This window comes from Rhinopithecus roxellana, chromosome 10 (assembly GCF_007565055.1).
Source record: "Rhinopithecus roxellana isolate Shanxi Qingling chromosome 10, ASM756505v1, whole genome shotgun sequence".
In the NCBI taxonomy this organism is placed as follows: Eukaryota; Metazoa; Chordata; class Mammalia; order Primates; family Cercopithecidae; genus Rhinopithecus; species Rhinopithecus roxellana.
The window spans coordinates 120601201-120618388 of NC_044558.1; the positions used below are offsets into that span (position 1 = coordinate 120601201).

The window sequence follows — 17188 nt, forward strand, 5'->3', positions numbered from 1 at the left end:
AGACAAAGTAATTTGAACCTTGTAAAAATGTACTGCACGCCAACCTGGGCAATATAGCAAGACTACATCTCTAAATACAAAGTAAATAAATAAATTACAAGCAAGAGGTGGTAGAATTTTTTTTTTTTTTTTTTTTTTTTTTTTGAGATGGAGTCTTGCTCTGTCGCCCAGGCTGGAGTGCAGTGGCCGGATCTCAGCTCACTGCAAGCTCCGCCTCCCGGGTTTATGCCATTCTCCTGCCTCAGTCTCCCGAGTAGCTGGGACTACAGGCACCTGCCACCTCGCCCGGCTAGTTTTTTGTATTTTTTAGTAGAGATGGGGTTTCACTGTGTTAGCCAGGATGGTCTCGATCTCCTGACCTCGTGATCCGCCCATCTCGGCCTCCCAAAGTGCTGGGATTACAGGCTTGAGTCACCACGCCCGGCCTAGGTGGTAGAATTTTTAAACTGAGTTCACTGGTGAGGATCTTGGATGGAGTTCAAGGGAAAACAGTGAAAAGGAGATAAAACACTGTCCGTAATTCCACCGTCTTGATAGAACTATTCCGAGAACTTTGATGCCTTTTTTGTGTTACTTTTCTTCTAAGTATTCATTGTATACACTTGTAACTGGGAAGTGACAAAGTTCTAAGAGATCCTGGCAAGTACTGCCACCCCCAACTCATCACCACAACACTAGCCTTCCCTTCCCCACTCCCTCCAACACACATATATTCTCAGCCTTCAAAACCAACAAGTCCAATCTCATCATGATTTGTTTTTAAAACTTTTTTTAGAGACAGAGTCTTGGTATGTTGCCCAGGCTGGTTTCAAACTCCTGGGCTCAAACGATCCTCCTCCTTTAGCCTCCCAGTTGCTGGGATTACAGGCATTTTAAATTCACGACCAGAAACTAGGACTGCCAATTGGCAATCCTACCACATTCCCTGGTCGATTTACTCTGCCACGCTGCTAGATGGTTAATTCATACTCCTCTTTCCTCAAACTTCCGACACCTCCTCCTCCTCCATCTTCACTCTTGGCTTATGATCTTGTTTTCTACTCTCTGAAAAATAGTTGAAGCAATCAGGAGAGAATTTCCACACATTCCCTCTACTACATCTATTCCCACCTGCTCCTGTACCCATATATACTCTGCCTCCCTCCTGCTGCCATGGATGAACTGTCTGTGACCCTGAAGCCAACCCCTTTCCTCATCTTTCGCAGTCTGAGCCCCCTTCCTTACTTAAGGGCCCTGCACCAGCAATTCTGCCCTCTTTCCTGCATTGTCATATTTTCTCTCTCCATGGATCACTTCCAATGGCATACAACCATGTTGGTATTTCCCCCACCCTTAAATACCCCTCTCTTGACCCCATTAACCTCTGTCAAAACTAAGTCAAATCCGGTCATTCCTGTTTGAAAGCCCCTAATGGCTCTCATCTCATTTAGAGAAAAGTCACAATCCTACAAAACCCTATATAGTCAGAGCCCATCTACTTACTACTCCACCGCCTGTGTTCCCTGTTCCTAGAACACACCCCAGGCCTCCTTGCTCAAGGCCTTCGTATCTGCTGTTTCCTGAAAGGCTCTCTGGGTATCTGAATGTTCATTCCCTCACTTTACATCTTGACTCAAATGCCATCTTTTCAGAGAGGCTTTCTTTGGCCTCCCTATGCAAAATTACAACCACACTCCCTCATATTCCCTATCTCTCTCCCCTGCTTTATTTTAATTCCTAGCACTTAACGCTTTCTAACCTACCATACCAACCTTACTTGTTAGGTTTATTGACTGTTTCCCCATTGGAATATAAGCCCCATGACAGCAAAAAAATTTTTTATCTGTTGTGTTTGCTGCCAAACTTATTCCCTAGCTAGCACTGCAGTGCCTGCTACATAGTAGGTGCTCAGTAAAAGGCAGCCATACTGTAGATCATCTTAAAGTTTGCACAGTCATGTTCGTTTATGATTCTTCTGCAGCCTCTGCTTAGAGTTCTCTGAATCAAACCCATGGATCTCATTTTACCATGGTCTACGGTGTACGTATCTTTTTGTCTTTCAAATAAAATCTGACTGTCGAATGAGAAAAGCGAAGGACCTGGAGCGCCTTCAGCAATGCACTGAGTCTCTTTCCTCCCTTTCATTTTGTTTTCTACTAAGTTTGGTTTGGAGAGAGGAAGCATTTGTGTCTATCTTGGAGAGAGAGCTGAGAAGATCTTGCAGGGGGTTTCAGCATGAGTATTTGGCAACAGAAAGGATGATTCAGAGCTTGAATGTGAAACCTATACAGAGGCCACGGGGAAAAAACAGGAGCTAGAAAGAGAAGGGAGAATCAGTCGTATCGCCTGAGAATACGGTTCTCTGGATCAGAAAGACACTGTGGCCCAAAGCAGATTCCAAAGATCAAAGGAGAAGTGGCATTCCACACCAGGAATAAAGGTTTTAGCCTTGGTTGAAAGTAAACATAAAAGCAAATCACCACAGGATAAAGATTTCAAAGGGCCGGGCGTGGTGGCTCAAGCCTGTAATCCCAGCACTTTGGGAGGCCGAGACGGGCGGATCACGAGGTCAGGAGATGGAGAGCATCCTGGCTAACACGGTGAAACCCCATCTCTACTAAAAAATACAAAAAACTAGCCGGGCGAGGTGGCGGGCGCCTGTAGTCCCAGCTACTCGGGAGGCTGAGGCAGGAGAATGGCGTAAACCCGGGAGGCGGAGCTTGCAGTGAGCTGAGATCCGGCCACTGCACTCCAGCCTGGGCGACAGAGCAAGACTTCGTCTCAAAAAAAAAAAAAAAAAAATTAAAAAAAAAAAAAGATTTCAAAACAACAGGGAGGCAGTGAGCTCTGAAGTCAGAAAGACCTCGTTCTAAGGCCAGCTTCCACCACCTCGGAGCCCCGGGATGCAGTTCTTAGGGTTGCAGAGGATTTCAATGCAAAGCCTGGAGCACTGTCTGGCAACCGGTGGGGCCTCGAGGGATGTTAGCTCCTTCCCCTGCTACAGCCTCTACTGCGTTCCCACAGCCCCTCACCATGTAAGACACATAGCAGATGCTCAAGAAATACTAGTTTGATGAACGGATAAGTAACATAAGAGGAATCAGTTCCCAAATCAAGCTGCCTCTGCCCTCACACCAGACTTCATAGAATTCACTTGCTTTTTTGTCACTTTCCTGCATCCCCTTGCCCTCTGCCTCACTCCCAAAACCATCTTCCCGTGTGTTGTTTGTGCTCCCACGCCACAATGGAGCCGGCGTCAGCTACGTCAATCCTCCAGCCGCCAAACGTTCATTTCCATTTAAAAACATCGTGTTTTAGCAAAGAAACGTGGACTAAGGAGGCACGGTGCATACACCAGCCTCCATTTATTACTCCAGGCTGACAGATTTTTTTTTTTTTAGCAGAGTCTTGTTTTTCTCCTCTGAAGGAAAGCTTGTTTCCATAGAAGGATTTCCCCTCTTTGTGTTCTTGCTTCATTCACAGTTTTAGTGTTTACTTTTGCTTTTTATCTTTGCATAATCCTTGCTGTTTTAAGAATCGGAGGAGACTCTGAACTAGAGTCCCTCACCCTCCCCTGTAAATATCTCTGGTTCATGCCAATAGTGGCTGACACATTTCCCTCGTTTTCCTTCACATCTTTGTCATGTGAAAAATGCTGGTAAATCATGTGGACAAGCCTCAGATGACTTGGTATTTGTTCATGGGACATTTTTCAAATCTTTCTGCCAAGATTTTGTGCAATAATCAGTTTATTTTAATGCAGTTCACGGAGAGAGGGTTCCAGTTCTGCATCGGCTGCACAATCACTGACCTGTCTATAAATCCAGCAAGGGTCTGGAGGTGGAGGGCCTCAATGCTTGGAAGGCCAGGAGGCCCTCTGCTCAGGGAACAGCTGTGCTCGTGGAAGCAAGTGGCTGGCCTCCAGGACTAGCTCATAAGCAATGGGGAAACTAGGGTTGACAAATGCTTGGTGGAACAGCAAAAAAAGGGATGCCTTCGGGGCACCCCCAGCGTGAGTGAGGGCAGGGGACTCTTCTTGTTTTGCTCATGATGTCCCCAGCACAGCTCGGATTGGCATTCTGTAAATATTTGTGGAATGAATAAATGAATGAATGAGGTAGAAGGATAGGGTACCACAAGAATCCCAATAAAATGGAGAGTTTTGAAAGGGATTAAATTGCTATTGTCATGTTTAATTTTACTAGAAAATATTTGTCATTCTACTGAAACACCAGGTTGGTGGGGTCTAGAGAAAAAAATACTAGTCACCATTTTTTTTTCCATATAAGACAAACCAAAGCAAGGAACTTCATTTTTTAAAATTTATTTTTTTATTTTAAATGTTTTTGTTTTCTGGGTACACAGTAGGTGTATACATTTATGGGGTGCATGAGATGCTTTGATGCAGGCAAGCAATGTGAGATAAGCACATCATGCAGAATGGGGCATCCATCCCTTCACGCATTTATTCTTTAATTACAAACAATCCAATGATATGCTTTAAGTTATTTTAAAAATATACAATTAAGTTATTATTGACTATAGTCACCCTATTGTGCTATCAAATAGTAGGTCTTATTCCTTCTATTTTTTTTTTTTTTTTTTTTTGTATCCATTAACAATCCCAACCTCCCCGCCAACCCTCACTACCCTTCCCAGCCTCTGGTAACCATCCTGTTACTCTCTATGTCTATGAGTTCAATTGATTGGATTTTTAGATCCCACATAATAGGGGACTTCAGGCAAAAAACTGATGCCTACTATGTGCCAAACGTGGTGGTAAGTAGGAGATGAGAAACCAAGATAACTTGTATATATAATGCTATACGCCTGGAGTTATTACGTATGCAAACATACAGAGTTACAATAATTCAGCACTTGCCGCATGCCAGACACTATGTAATTCTTCTACTACCATTAAGATGTTGTAGCATTATTATTTCCATGTTACAGATTTAGAAACTGAAACTCTGAGACATTTAAAAAAAAAAAAAAAAAAACAGCTCAATACAAGGTAACCTTGAAAATAACATGACACTCGAATTTTCCAATGAAAAAATTACCCTCTTCCAGAGATTTTTGGCTAATCTGAATAAAAAAGCTTTTAGAAATGATAGCACAAAATCTCATACACATTGTTCAAAATAAGAAACCTACCAAGGTCACTGACTTAATTTTTCCTTTGGTCAAAAGAAGAAGAGACAGCAATAAATTTTTGAATTTATTTCTCAGAGAATAGCTGTGCCCACTGATCAAACTTAATGTAATCTTTGGGAGTTACAGTTACCAATTTGAATAATGTTACTCCATGACAATTAATTAGCATGTAATGTTATTTCCATCTGAGACGTTATTAAATTTTCGAAAGTCTAGATGTCTCCAAGTGGGCTTCTTAGAGATAACTCTGAAAGGATATTTAATGGTAACGAAACACAGGGTAGGATTTTACTGTGGGAATGTTTTCAGGCTTCCATTTTATCCAGCAGCTTTCCTCTGAATGGCTTTACTGTTTAGCACTCAGTGTCATGCGTGCTCTCTCTCTCTCTCTCTATATATATATACACACACACACACATATACACATATATATATACACATATACATACACATACATATATATATATATATATTTTTTTTTTTTTTTTTTGATACTGAGTCTTGCTCTGTTGTCCAGGCTGGAGTGCAGTGGTGTGATCTTGGCTCACTGCAGCCTCCTCCTCCTGAGTTCAAGTGATTCTCCTGCCTCAGTCTCCCAAGTAGCTGGGACTACAGGCACATGCCACCACACCCGGCTAATTTTTGTATTTTTATTCGAGACAGGGTTTCGCCATGTTGCCCAGGCTAGTCTTGAACTCCTGAGCTCGGGTCATCCACCCACCTAGGCCTCCCAAAGTGCTGGAATTACAGGTGTGAGCAACCGCAGTCCCTATATTTACATCAACAGCCTCTCTTAGAGGCCTGGAGTTTCTTTATGATATGGTTTGGCGGTGTCTCCACCCAAAATCTCATCTTTAATTGTAGTTCCCGTAATTCCCACATGTTGTGGGAGGGCCCTGGTGGGAGATCACTGCATCATAGGGGCGGTTTCCCCCATACTGTTCTCATGGTAGTGAATAAGTCTCACGAGATCTGATGGTTTGATAAGAGGAAACCCCTTCGGCTTTGTTCTCATTCTCTCTCGTCTACTGCGATGTAAGATGTGCATTTCACCCCCCACCGTGGTTGTGAGGCCTCCACAGCCATGTGGAGCTGTGAGTCCATTATAAATTACCCAATCTTGAGTATGTCTTTATCAGCAACGTGAAAATGGACTAATACAACCAGCAATGCTAAAAAGGAAAAATACACTTTCAAGACCACAGACAAGATTTTATTTGCTGGGTCTGAATCAGATACACAGACCTCAGACAAATCTAAGGCTAAGTGAAAGAATACGAGAAGAAACAGATTTTCAAGGAAGGAATGTGAGACCTATAGCATTTTTCTTCCAGGGCTGTAAATAATGTGATCATCGGACATCTACTATCTATCAATTTCATTCAATACACATATTTCAAATGTCTTTATCATGATTAGAGCCAGCCATTTTTGAGCCAACTAACCATTTTCTGAAGTCTTTGGCCTATCTACTTTGTTTCCTCCATAAAAACACACATGAAAGCAAACACAGCCCCTTCCTCCACTACACTTCTTAAGTAGCCGCATATTACTCCAGAATTTATTACCAATTCTCTAAATTGAACATTGGGTTATTTCCTAATGCTCAATATTACAAAGGACATTGAAATGAACATCCCTATAAAGAAACTTCTACACACGATCTTAGTGATTTCCATAGAATACTGTTATGTGCATGTGCCTGAGGTCTTTAATACACATTGCCAAAACTCTCCAGAAAGATCATGTTATAGTTAAGGTCAACTTTTCACTATGTTTCCTGGTATCATCATTGCCACATTTGCCCGGATTTGGCTGTAACACTCAATAATATTTTTCAAAACCATTTTTATTATAGTATATAAGAAGCAAAGTAGGTAAAGTACACAAGCTAAAGTATACAGTCTGATGAATTTTTACATAGGTATGCCTCTGTAACACCACTTGTATCAAAATACAGAATATTTCCAACACCCAGAATGTTTCATTATGACTCTTCCAAATCAGCACTTCCCAGCCCCACCCTGGCATAAGGGGTAATCTTTTTTTTTTTTTTTTTTTTTTACTTCCTTCCATAACCATTAAGTTTTACCTCTTCCTGAACTTCATAAGAGTACTCTTTTCTTTTCTTTTCTTTTTTTTTTTTTAAAGTACTCTTTTAGTGTCTGGCTTATTTCACCCAACATGATAGCTTTGAAATTCATCCACCTTCCTGAACGTTCCATTAGTTTATTATATTTTAATTAGTTCATTATTTGTATTGCAATGAAGTATTTCACTGTATAGGAAGCACCACATTTTATTGTATCCATTCCCCTGTTGATATCCACTTGGATTAGTAATTAGTTTGGGGCTGTTAGGAATAAGGCTGATATGGACACTATTGTGATTGTCTTTTAGAAGACACATGTACACATTTTTCTTGGTTGTATACCTAGTAGTGGAACTGCTATTCATGGGGTGGGTATACGTTTAGCTTCAGTGGAAATTGCTGGTTTTTCAAAATGGCTGAACCAACTTAAATTCCCACCACCAATAATGTGTGAGTTTCAGTTATTTCACATAGTTACCAACATACTGCCTAAACCTTAAGGTACTTGGTAGATATATGACATGACAGTCTTTACATGTTCAATTTTTATATCAGTAATTTATTCTAGATTTTAGCTGTAGTACATAGACTACAATAATGAGGGAGGAAGTTTAGTCAGTTGATTTAAGTGATTGATCCTAGGTAAAGAGGGTCCCAATTATCCTGGTTAGCATGTCTGAGACCATCCAAAACAAGGGTCCCCCACCCCGGGACCATGGGCCGATACCCATGCGTGGCCCGTTAGGAGCTGGGCTGCATAGCAGGAGGTGAGCAGCAGGCGAGCGAGCAAGTGAGCGAGCAAGTGAAGCTTCATCTGTATTTACAGCTGCTGCCCATCACTCCCATTACCACCTGAGCTCCGCCTCCCGTCAGATCAGAGGCAGCATTAGATTCTCATAGGAGCACGGAACCTATTATGAACAGTGCACGTGAGGGATCTAGGTTGGGCGCTCCTTACAAGAATGTAATACCAGAGGATCTGTCAGTGTCTTCCGTCCCCCCGAGATGGGACTGTCTAGTTGCATGAAAACAAACTCAGGGCTCCCACTGATTCTACATTATGGTGAGTTGTATAATTATTTCATTATATATTATAATGTAATAATAATAGAAATAAAATGCACAATAAATGTAATATACTTTACTCATCCCCAAACTACTCCTTCCCCTCAACCTGCCCACTGTCTGAAAAATTATCTTCCATAAAACTGGTCCCTGGTGCCAAAAAGGTGGGGGACTGTTGATCTAAAGTGCAAAAATGTCAAAGAAAAATCCATATGACATTTCAAGTCAAGTTATTCACCTCCAAGATGAACCTCTAAGATGTGACAGTCTATAATATGCCACAGAGTCAACAATCTAAAGAAAGATACAGGCACCTGTATCTCAAATCTAATTCAAGAGGGTCTATGTTACTCTGCACATTAAGACTTCTCATCTCTATGAGAAGTCTCAAAAATTGTTAAAAAGTCCATTAAAAATTATAATAAGGCCTATAAAAGCTTTAGACTTAACCTAGTTGAGGCCTTTCATGTCCCTGAGAAGCACGTATTACTGTGTTCATTTTATAAATAAGTGAACTGAGGTTTTTTAAGAGATATGGCTACTGATACAGTCAATCAGTCTCAAAGGCTATGTAGAAGAACCAGTTTCAATTCTTTGTTCTCCAACTAATCCATTGCCAGACTCTTTCCAAATGCACAGTTACAAAAAGTAATTTGTAACCGATTGCCTGGAAGATCTAGCCATCTGTTAAACAGCTGGAGCCAAGGAGAATGTCAGAATCTGCATGAATGCCAAGAAGTGTGCAAAACTGAACTTGCGATCTGCCCCACCATTTCCTGGGCGTGCCCAGGGTGGCAGCGGTGCTGATCCCTTCCACCTGCCCCTCAAGATCCACCCCACCTTCTCTGGGAGTCCAGTGTACATGGCTGCATCCATGGACATGGCTTCCAGCTGGGCTCGCCCCTGAGGAGCAGCAGCAGGGGGAAGGAGAGAGAACAGGGAGGCTGGGGTACTTATTTCCCTTGTTCCCTTCTCTGTGGCTCACTGTGGGCTGGCTCCATCCTCTAATGGAAGGGCACAGCTTGGGTCAGGAAGCCCCCTCCACAGGGCCTTTTCACCCCCAGGTTTGGGTAAGTACTCCCTTCCCTACTCAGGTCTTGGGCTGGTGTTAGTCCTTCTGTGACTAAACTGAAGGAGCTCTGCAATGATCTTCATTTTCTCTCTACCTTTGTAAGAAGTTACTTCATTAATGCTTTTCAGATGATCTAATTTGGGTATATCATCTGTTTCCTGTTTGGGCTCTAGGTGATACTGTAGTCTTGTCAAAGTCTGGGGCTGAAGTCATAATAAATGAAAAGAAGGGCTCCATTAGAAATATCATGAATGACACGTCTAGTCTTAGGAGGTCTGGAGGAGGAAAAAGGAATGAATGAGCTTTTCCCTACTGACTCATAAACCACCCAAGAAGAGTTGGTGGTCTCCCCAGCACTGTTGCTATATAGCAAGGGGAGGGTGGGAAGAGGAAGAAGGAGGCAAAGGGCCACATACTGAGCACTTACTATGTGCCAGGTGCAGTACAGGACTTTCACACACATCATGTGATCACATGCTGTGTAATCTTGTTTCGACTGTAACCTCTCTTTGTCACAGTTTTTCATCTGTAAAATGAGAATAATAGTAGGATCTATTTTGTAGCATTGAGATAATTAAATGAGATAATACCTCTAAAGTGGCTAACACAAGACATCACACATGTTCAATAAATATTAGCTATTAATGATGATGACGACAACAGTAATGATTTTAAAAGTCTTAAAATAATCTTCTTTTTTTTTTTTTTGAGATGGAGTCTCGCTCTGTCACCCGGGCTGGAGTGCTGTGGCCGGATCTCAGCTCACTGCAAGCTCCGCCTCCCGGGTTCATGCCATTCTCCTGCCTCAGCCTCCCGGGTAGCTGGGACTACAGGCGCCTGCCACCTCGTCCGGCTAGTTTTTTGTAGTTTTTAGTAGAGATGGGGTTTCACCGTGTTAGCCAGGATGGTCTCGATCTCCTGACCTCGTGATCCACCCGTCTTGGCCTCCCAAAGTGCTGGGATTACAGGCTTGAGCCACCACGCCCGGCCAAAATAATCTTCTAAAGTAGATATTATTTTGCCCATTTTAAAAAGGAAACTAAGGCTCCACTGGTGATGTCACAAAGAAGAGGCAGAAGGGAAATTAATCTGAATCCTGACAGCAAATCTTTATCTATTTCACCATCACCACATCACCCTGCCCCTCAGTTGCGTCCCATGTGCCACAATTCACAATCTATATAAGGGATGACATATATGTGACCCACGTGCTGTAATACTCTTCTCCCAGATGAGTGACGGACAAGGGTCCTCTTTCGAGTTGACTCTCAGAATGCCTCCTAACACACTACCTGTTTTAGTCCTTTTTCTGCTGCAGTAGCAGAATATCACAGACTGGGTAATTTATAAAGATCAGAAGTTTATTTGGCTCATGGTTCTGGAGGCTGGAAAGTCCAAGACTATGGCAACAGCAACTGGCCAGGGTCGTCACCTAGGTATCATGTGGCACACAGGAAACAGAAAAAGGAGGACAAATGTATCCTTTTATCAGGAACCCATTCCTACAATAGCAGCATTAACCTACAGTCAGGAGGGTAGATCCCTTATGGCCTAATAAGCTCTTAAAGGCCTCACCTCTTAATACTGTTACGGTGGCAATTAAGTTCTCAACACATAAACTTTTGGGGGATACATTCAGACCACAGCACTACCTAAGCACCCACTAATAATCAATCCCTGTTGACCTGTGAAGTAAAGCTAATTTATCCTTGAGGAAAAACATTAGTGCAGATCAACAGGACAAAGTCAGATTCAACCAAGACTGTGTGCTCCATAGATCAAAATTTTGCTTTGTTCACACCAGTATCCCTAGGTCCCAGAACAATGCCTGATACGTAGAAAGCACTCAGTAAATACTTGTTGAATATGTGAATGAATAAAAGGTATTATATAAAGACCCATGCCTTCAGGGAATTTACAGAGAATGAAGACAGACAAAAAGAACATAAACAGACCTAGTGCAAACTAGCCTAAGATAGGTACCATAAAAGCATAGTCAGTTGCGGGTAAAATAAGAAGAGAGGGAAGTCTGAATTAGTATGGGTAACAGCGTTTAAAAAAGAATATGGTGGGCCCGACGCAACCATGGCTGAAGAACAACCGCAGGTCGAATTGTTCGTGAAGGCTGGCAGTGATGGGGCCAAGATTGGGAACTGCCTGTTCTCCCAGAGACTGTTCATGGTACTGTGGCTCAAAGGAGTCACCTTCAATGTTACCACCATTGACACCAAAAGGCGGACCGAGACAGTGCAGAAGCTGTGACCAGGAGCCTGCTGTATGGCACTGAAGTGCACACAGACACCAACAAGATTGAGGAATTTCTGGAGGCAGTGCTGTGCCCTCCCAGGTACCCCAAGCTGGCAGCTCTGAACCTTGAGTCCAACACTGCTGGGCTGGACATATTTGCCAAATTTTCTGCCGACATCAAGAATTCAAACCCAGCACTCAATGATAATCTGGAGAAGGGACTCCCGAAAGCCCTGAAGGTTTTAGACAACTACTTAACATCCGCCCTCCCAGAAGAAGTGGATGAAACCAGTGCTAAAGATGAAGGTGTCTCTCAGAGGAAGTTTCTGGACGGCAACGAGCTCACCCTGGCTGACTGCAACCTGTTGCCAAAGTTACACATAGTACAGGTGGTGTGTAAGAAGTACTGGGGATTCACCATCCCCGAGGTCTTCCGGGGAGTGCATCGGTACTTGAGCAATGCCTATGCGCGGGAAGAATTCGCTTCCACCTGTCCAGATGATGAGGAGATCGAGCTCGCCTATGAGCACGTGGCCAAGGCCCTCAAATAAGCCCCTCCTGGGACTCCCTCAACCCCCTCCATTTTCTTCACAAAGGCCCTGGTGGTTTCCACATTGCTACCCAATGGACACACTCCAAAATGGCCAGTGGTCAGTGAATCCTGGATCACTTGTTCCGGGATGGTGTGGTAGAAGAGGGGATGAGGGAAAGAAATGGGGGGCCTGAGTGAGATTTTTATTGTGGGGTGGGATGGGTAGGACAACATATTTCAGTAATAAAATACAGAATAAAAACCAAAAAAAAAAAAAAAAGGATTTGGTGTTGCTGCTTTCAAGTTATCTTAATCTAAGCTCACCCTCTTCTCGGGCTGATATTCTAATAGGCCGGCTTTAACAAGCAGATGAAAATAATTTATAATTAGTAACACTATTTACCTTAAATTGTTTACAACTTAAGTTCATAAATCTCTTTAGAGAGAACCAATGGGACTTTCAACCCAATTCTGGGTGGGTCAGTGGGAATAAATGAGATCTTGAATTATTCGAACAAGAGCCCTGAGGTGCTATCACTTGTCCTTTTCTCACTGAAACCTAACAGGGGCCCACACAGAGACTTTCTCCTCTTCCTTTGCTCTAACATGGAAATATCTTTTTTTTTTTTTTTTAATTTTAAGAGGCATATGCCAGGCGCTATGACTCACATCTATAATCCCAAGACTTTGTGAAGCAGAGGCAGGAGGATAACTTGAGTCCAGGAGTTCAAGACCAGCTTGAGCAACATAGGGAAACATCATATCTATTAAAGATAAAAATTTAAAAACTTAACCAGGTATGGAGGTGCATGCCTGTAAGTCCCAGCCACTTGGGAGGCTAAGGTGGGAGGATCACTTGAACCCAGGAGTTTGAGGCTGAAGTGAGCTATAGTCATGCCACTGCACTCCAGCCTGGGCAACAGACCAAGATCTCATCTAAAAAAAAAGTAATACTTGTTCTAAAAAGTTCCAAAAACACAAAAGTTTAGACAGTAGAGAGTGAAAGCAAACCACCAACTTATCCCCAACCCAAATGACAACAGGCGTCAGCAGACTACAGCCTGTGGCCAAAGCCAGTCTGCACCTACTTTTATATAGCCCGTGAGCTTAGGATTGTTTTTATACTTTTAAATGACTGAAGACAGGAATAATATTATGTGACATGTGAAAAATATATGACATTCAATGTTCAATGTCCATAAAGTTTTGGTAGCACATGGCCACATCCATCCCTTTATATATAATCTGTGGCTACTTTCAACTCAGAGCTGCAGAGTTGAGTAGCACCCCTCCCTGATCTAAAAGAATAGATTCTTTGGCCTTGCTAAAAAACACTTCTCTTTCTAACTCACCATCTCTTTTTTTTCTTTTTGAGACAGAGTCTCACTCTGTTGCCTAGACTGGAGTGCAGTGGCGTGATCTCAGCTCACTGCAACCTCTGCCTCCCAGGTTCAAGAAATTCTCCTGCCTCAGCCTCCCAAGTAGGTGGGATTACAGGTGTGCATCACCACACTCGGCTAAATTTTTTATATTTTTAGTGCAGACGGGGTTTCATAGTGTTGTCCAGGCTGGTCTCGAACTTCTGACCTCAGGTGATCCACGCGTCTCGGCCTTGCAAAGTGCTGGGATTACAGGTGTGAGCCACCGTGCCCAGCCCTAACTCACCATCTCTTATTCATCCATCTTTACGTCAAACAAATTGTGTAATATCACACCTCCCATTTGTCAATCTGCTTTTTCTTTTTTTTTCACTTAACTATTTACTGTGGCTGTCATACTCCAATCAGGTTGCTATAAAAAAAAATGCCCATGGATTGGGTGGCTTCTACACGACAGAAATTTATTTCTCACAGTTCTGGAGGCTGGGAAGTTCAAGATCAAGGCACTGGCAGACTCAGTGTCTGGTAGGACCTGCTTCCTCATAGACAGAGCCTTCTTGTTGCATCCTCATGTGGTGGAAGGGGCAAACAAGCTCCACTCAGCCTAATCCCATTCATGAGGGCTCTACCCTCTTGACCTCATCACCTCCCAAAGGTCCCACCTCCTAATACCATTGCACTGGGGATTAAGTTTCAACATATGAATTGACTGGGGGTGGAGGCACAAAAACATTCAGACTAGAGCAGTGCCCATCATTCTTTAGGTTTTCATAGAACAATCAACTTTCTAATACATATGTCAATATCACCCATATCCCTATCAAGTTTCTTACAGGCATTTCATGACCAGCCATGCATTCAAAAGCATCTCTTCCCTACCTCACTTATCTTGCTGGGGAAACAGCACAGAGAGTACATACTGCAAAGGGCTCAGAAGAAATGGGAGCTATAACCTTATGACTTCCCTTTGCAGTAAACACATGACCCTGGTAATCAGTCACTGTCCAACTTGGCTGGTCCAGTGTGGTAGAACACACCCTGGGTGACTGTGCAGTTTGGCTAGGAAAATATTTGCCAAGCAAATGTCTTGGGTAATTGGAGAGCCCCAACCAAAAACGTGAGATGGTAGTCTTCTGCTCATTTAGCAATGTGAAGAATTAACTTTAGACTGTATAGTTTTCATACCTAATTTCTAGCAACTCACAAATTCATAGAGAAACTGATTTTACATTGGCTTACTTCCTACAATTATTTTGATGTCACTTTGTTGATATTCTACTAGCAAATGTGTTTTTTCCCTAGAAAGTTTCAATTTGGTCAGCAAATGTGTACTACTATAGGTGGTCTTTGGTATTTGCTTTAGTGAGGATAGAGAAAATAACATTTGTAGCATGCGAAAATAATTCCTGGAGTGATTTCCAGGAATGGCTTGAATTAAAAGTTAAGTTTTTGCTAGGAGAAACTTTCTATGATAGCACTAATATTAAAGAAAGCAAAAACATTTTTTGATCTTACATATGATTCTAATGTATATTAGTTAAGCAAAACTGGCTGGTGTTCCAGTTACTGCTGTATAATATGCCATCCCAAAAATTGGTGGCCTAAGACAATTCTAGTCATTTACTTTTCTCATGAAATCTGCAATTTGAGCAGTGCTCAGCGGGAACAGTTCATCTCTGCTCTATGGGGCATTAACTGGGGTCATTCAATTGAGGCTGGAGGATCCACTTCCAAGATGGCTCTCTCACATGGTTGGCAAGTTGCTGCTGGCTGTGGGCTGGGAGCTAAGCTGGGCTGTCAGCCAGTGTCCACATTTCCTTTCCATGTGGACCTCTCTATGGGTTTCTCACAGCTTGGCAACTGGATTCTAAGAGTCAGTATTCAAAGAAACCAAGGCAGACGCTACAAATCTTCTTCCAGTCTACCTCGTAAGTCAAGCAGTGTCATCTCCACTGCATTCTACCACTTAAGCAAATTGTTAAGACCAGCCCAAAGTCAAGGGGAGGATAGTAAGATCCCACATCTCAATGAAAGGAGTTGCAAATAATTCATGACCACTTTTAATCTACCACAGCATATAAAACAAATAATATAAACAATATAAATGAATCTCTGAAACTCATGGTTTGGATATTGAAGTGGCAAAGAGAAGCCAAGAGTAGAATTAGAGTCTCTCATGGTTGGACCAACTCTCTTGACAGGAAGGAAGACACAATGGTCAAGAGCACAGGCCGAGGCTGGGCGCTATGGCTCACTCACACCTGTAATCTCAGCACTTTGGAGGCCGAGACGGGTGGATCATCTGAGGTCAGGAGGTCGAGACCAGCCTGGCCAACATGGTGAAACCCCATCTCTACTAAAAATACAAAAATTGGCCAGGCACGGTGGCACACGCCTGTAATCCCAGCTACTCAAGAGGCTGAAGCAGCAGAATCGCTTGGACCTGGGAGGCAGAGCTTGCAGTGAGCCGAGATCATGCCACTGCACTCCAGCCTGGGCAACAGAGCGAGACTCCCTCTACAAAACAAAACAAAACAAACAAACAAAAAAGTACAGTCTACCCAAGTGTGACTCCTATGTTCTGTCGTGTACCAGCTGAATGACCATAGACAAACTGTCCTTTCAGATATCTTAATCTACTAAATGGGGAAAATAATGATGTCCACTGCAGGGTTTATCCAGAGAAATCAAGATTCTGCTTTTTAATTAACTTTAAAATTTTTTAAAGCTGGTATATAATGTGCTCATAGAAAATTGCAAAATAAGTGCTTTGTGAAGTTTTATTAACTGAATAGACTTAGCTGACTACCACCCAGACCAAGACATGGAACACAGGAAGGACTGGGAAATAACAGAGAGTGGGAACAATAGGGAGTGGAGAAGGGGAGTAGGAAACAACAGAGGGTGCTGGAGACTTCAGCAAACAGGAGATTGCAGATTCTTGGCTCTTGCCAGTAATAAAGGTGGGATGTGTAGATTAGGCAAAACATGGCAGAGGGCCAGACTTAGTGCACAGACCCCTGTTTGGAACCTTGCGAATAGGAGGTGTCAGCCACTTGAAGAAGTGGTGACGGTTTGGAATAGTGCTAAGGGGTGGGAAGATGGAGGTGCGTGAAGAACAAAAAGGGGATGTCAGCATAAGAGAGGTTGACATAGCAGGTATAACATGGCAGGGTTAATGGGCATAGGGTTAACTAGGCTCAAGGTTCCGGAAGGAATCTTGGTGTGAAGCTGTCCTAATATAGGAAGAAGCCTACCAGGTGCTGGGAATGGCTTAGACAAACTTCTTGCCACAAAGCCAAGTGATCACCCTTCCTAGGTGTCACCTATTTAATCACTAAAACATCATAAGGAGCTCCACCCCCATGTGCAACTGTGCTCAGTCTTTCTCCCCCTCTCCTTTCGCTCATTCCCACATACAGTAAGACGTTTGTTTTCTCTCCTTTGCTCACTTTGTCTTGCTTTTGTAAATACTGTCCCTCTGCGTAGAGTTCCTAAAATTCTCTCTCTTATGAAATGTCTCGCAGCACACATACTGTTGAAAGATTTCGGTACTTCAAATCCTTTTTGGAAAGAGGCAGATACAAATGAGGAACATGAAAAGTGAAGTCTTGTTCACAACTCTGGCTCTGAAATCCAAGGTATCCGGTAGACCTCTTGAAATA

The 17188-nt window shown here is 42.8% G+C and overlaps 1 protein-coding gene and 1 pseudogene across 3 annotated transcripts in view; one reads left to right on the forward strand and one right to left on the reverse strand.

Moving 5' to 3' along the window:
* The window catches only part of TMCC3 (transmembrane and coiled-coil domain family 3), a 314353-nt gene that overhangs the window by 123685 nt on the left and 173480 nt on the right, over positions 1-17188 (reverse strand). The gene's annotated exons all lie outside the window — the stretch shown is intronic.
* Positions 11451-12406, forward strand: LOC104678589 (annotated as a pseudogene). The gene has a single exon (XR_750208.2). The product of XR_750208.2 is annotated as a chloride intracellular channel protein 1 pseudogene (transcript).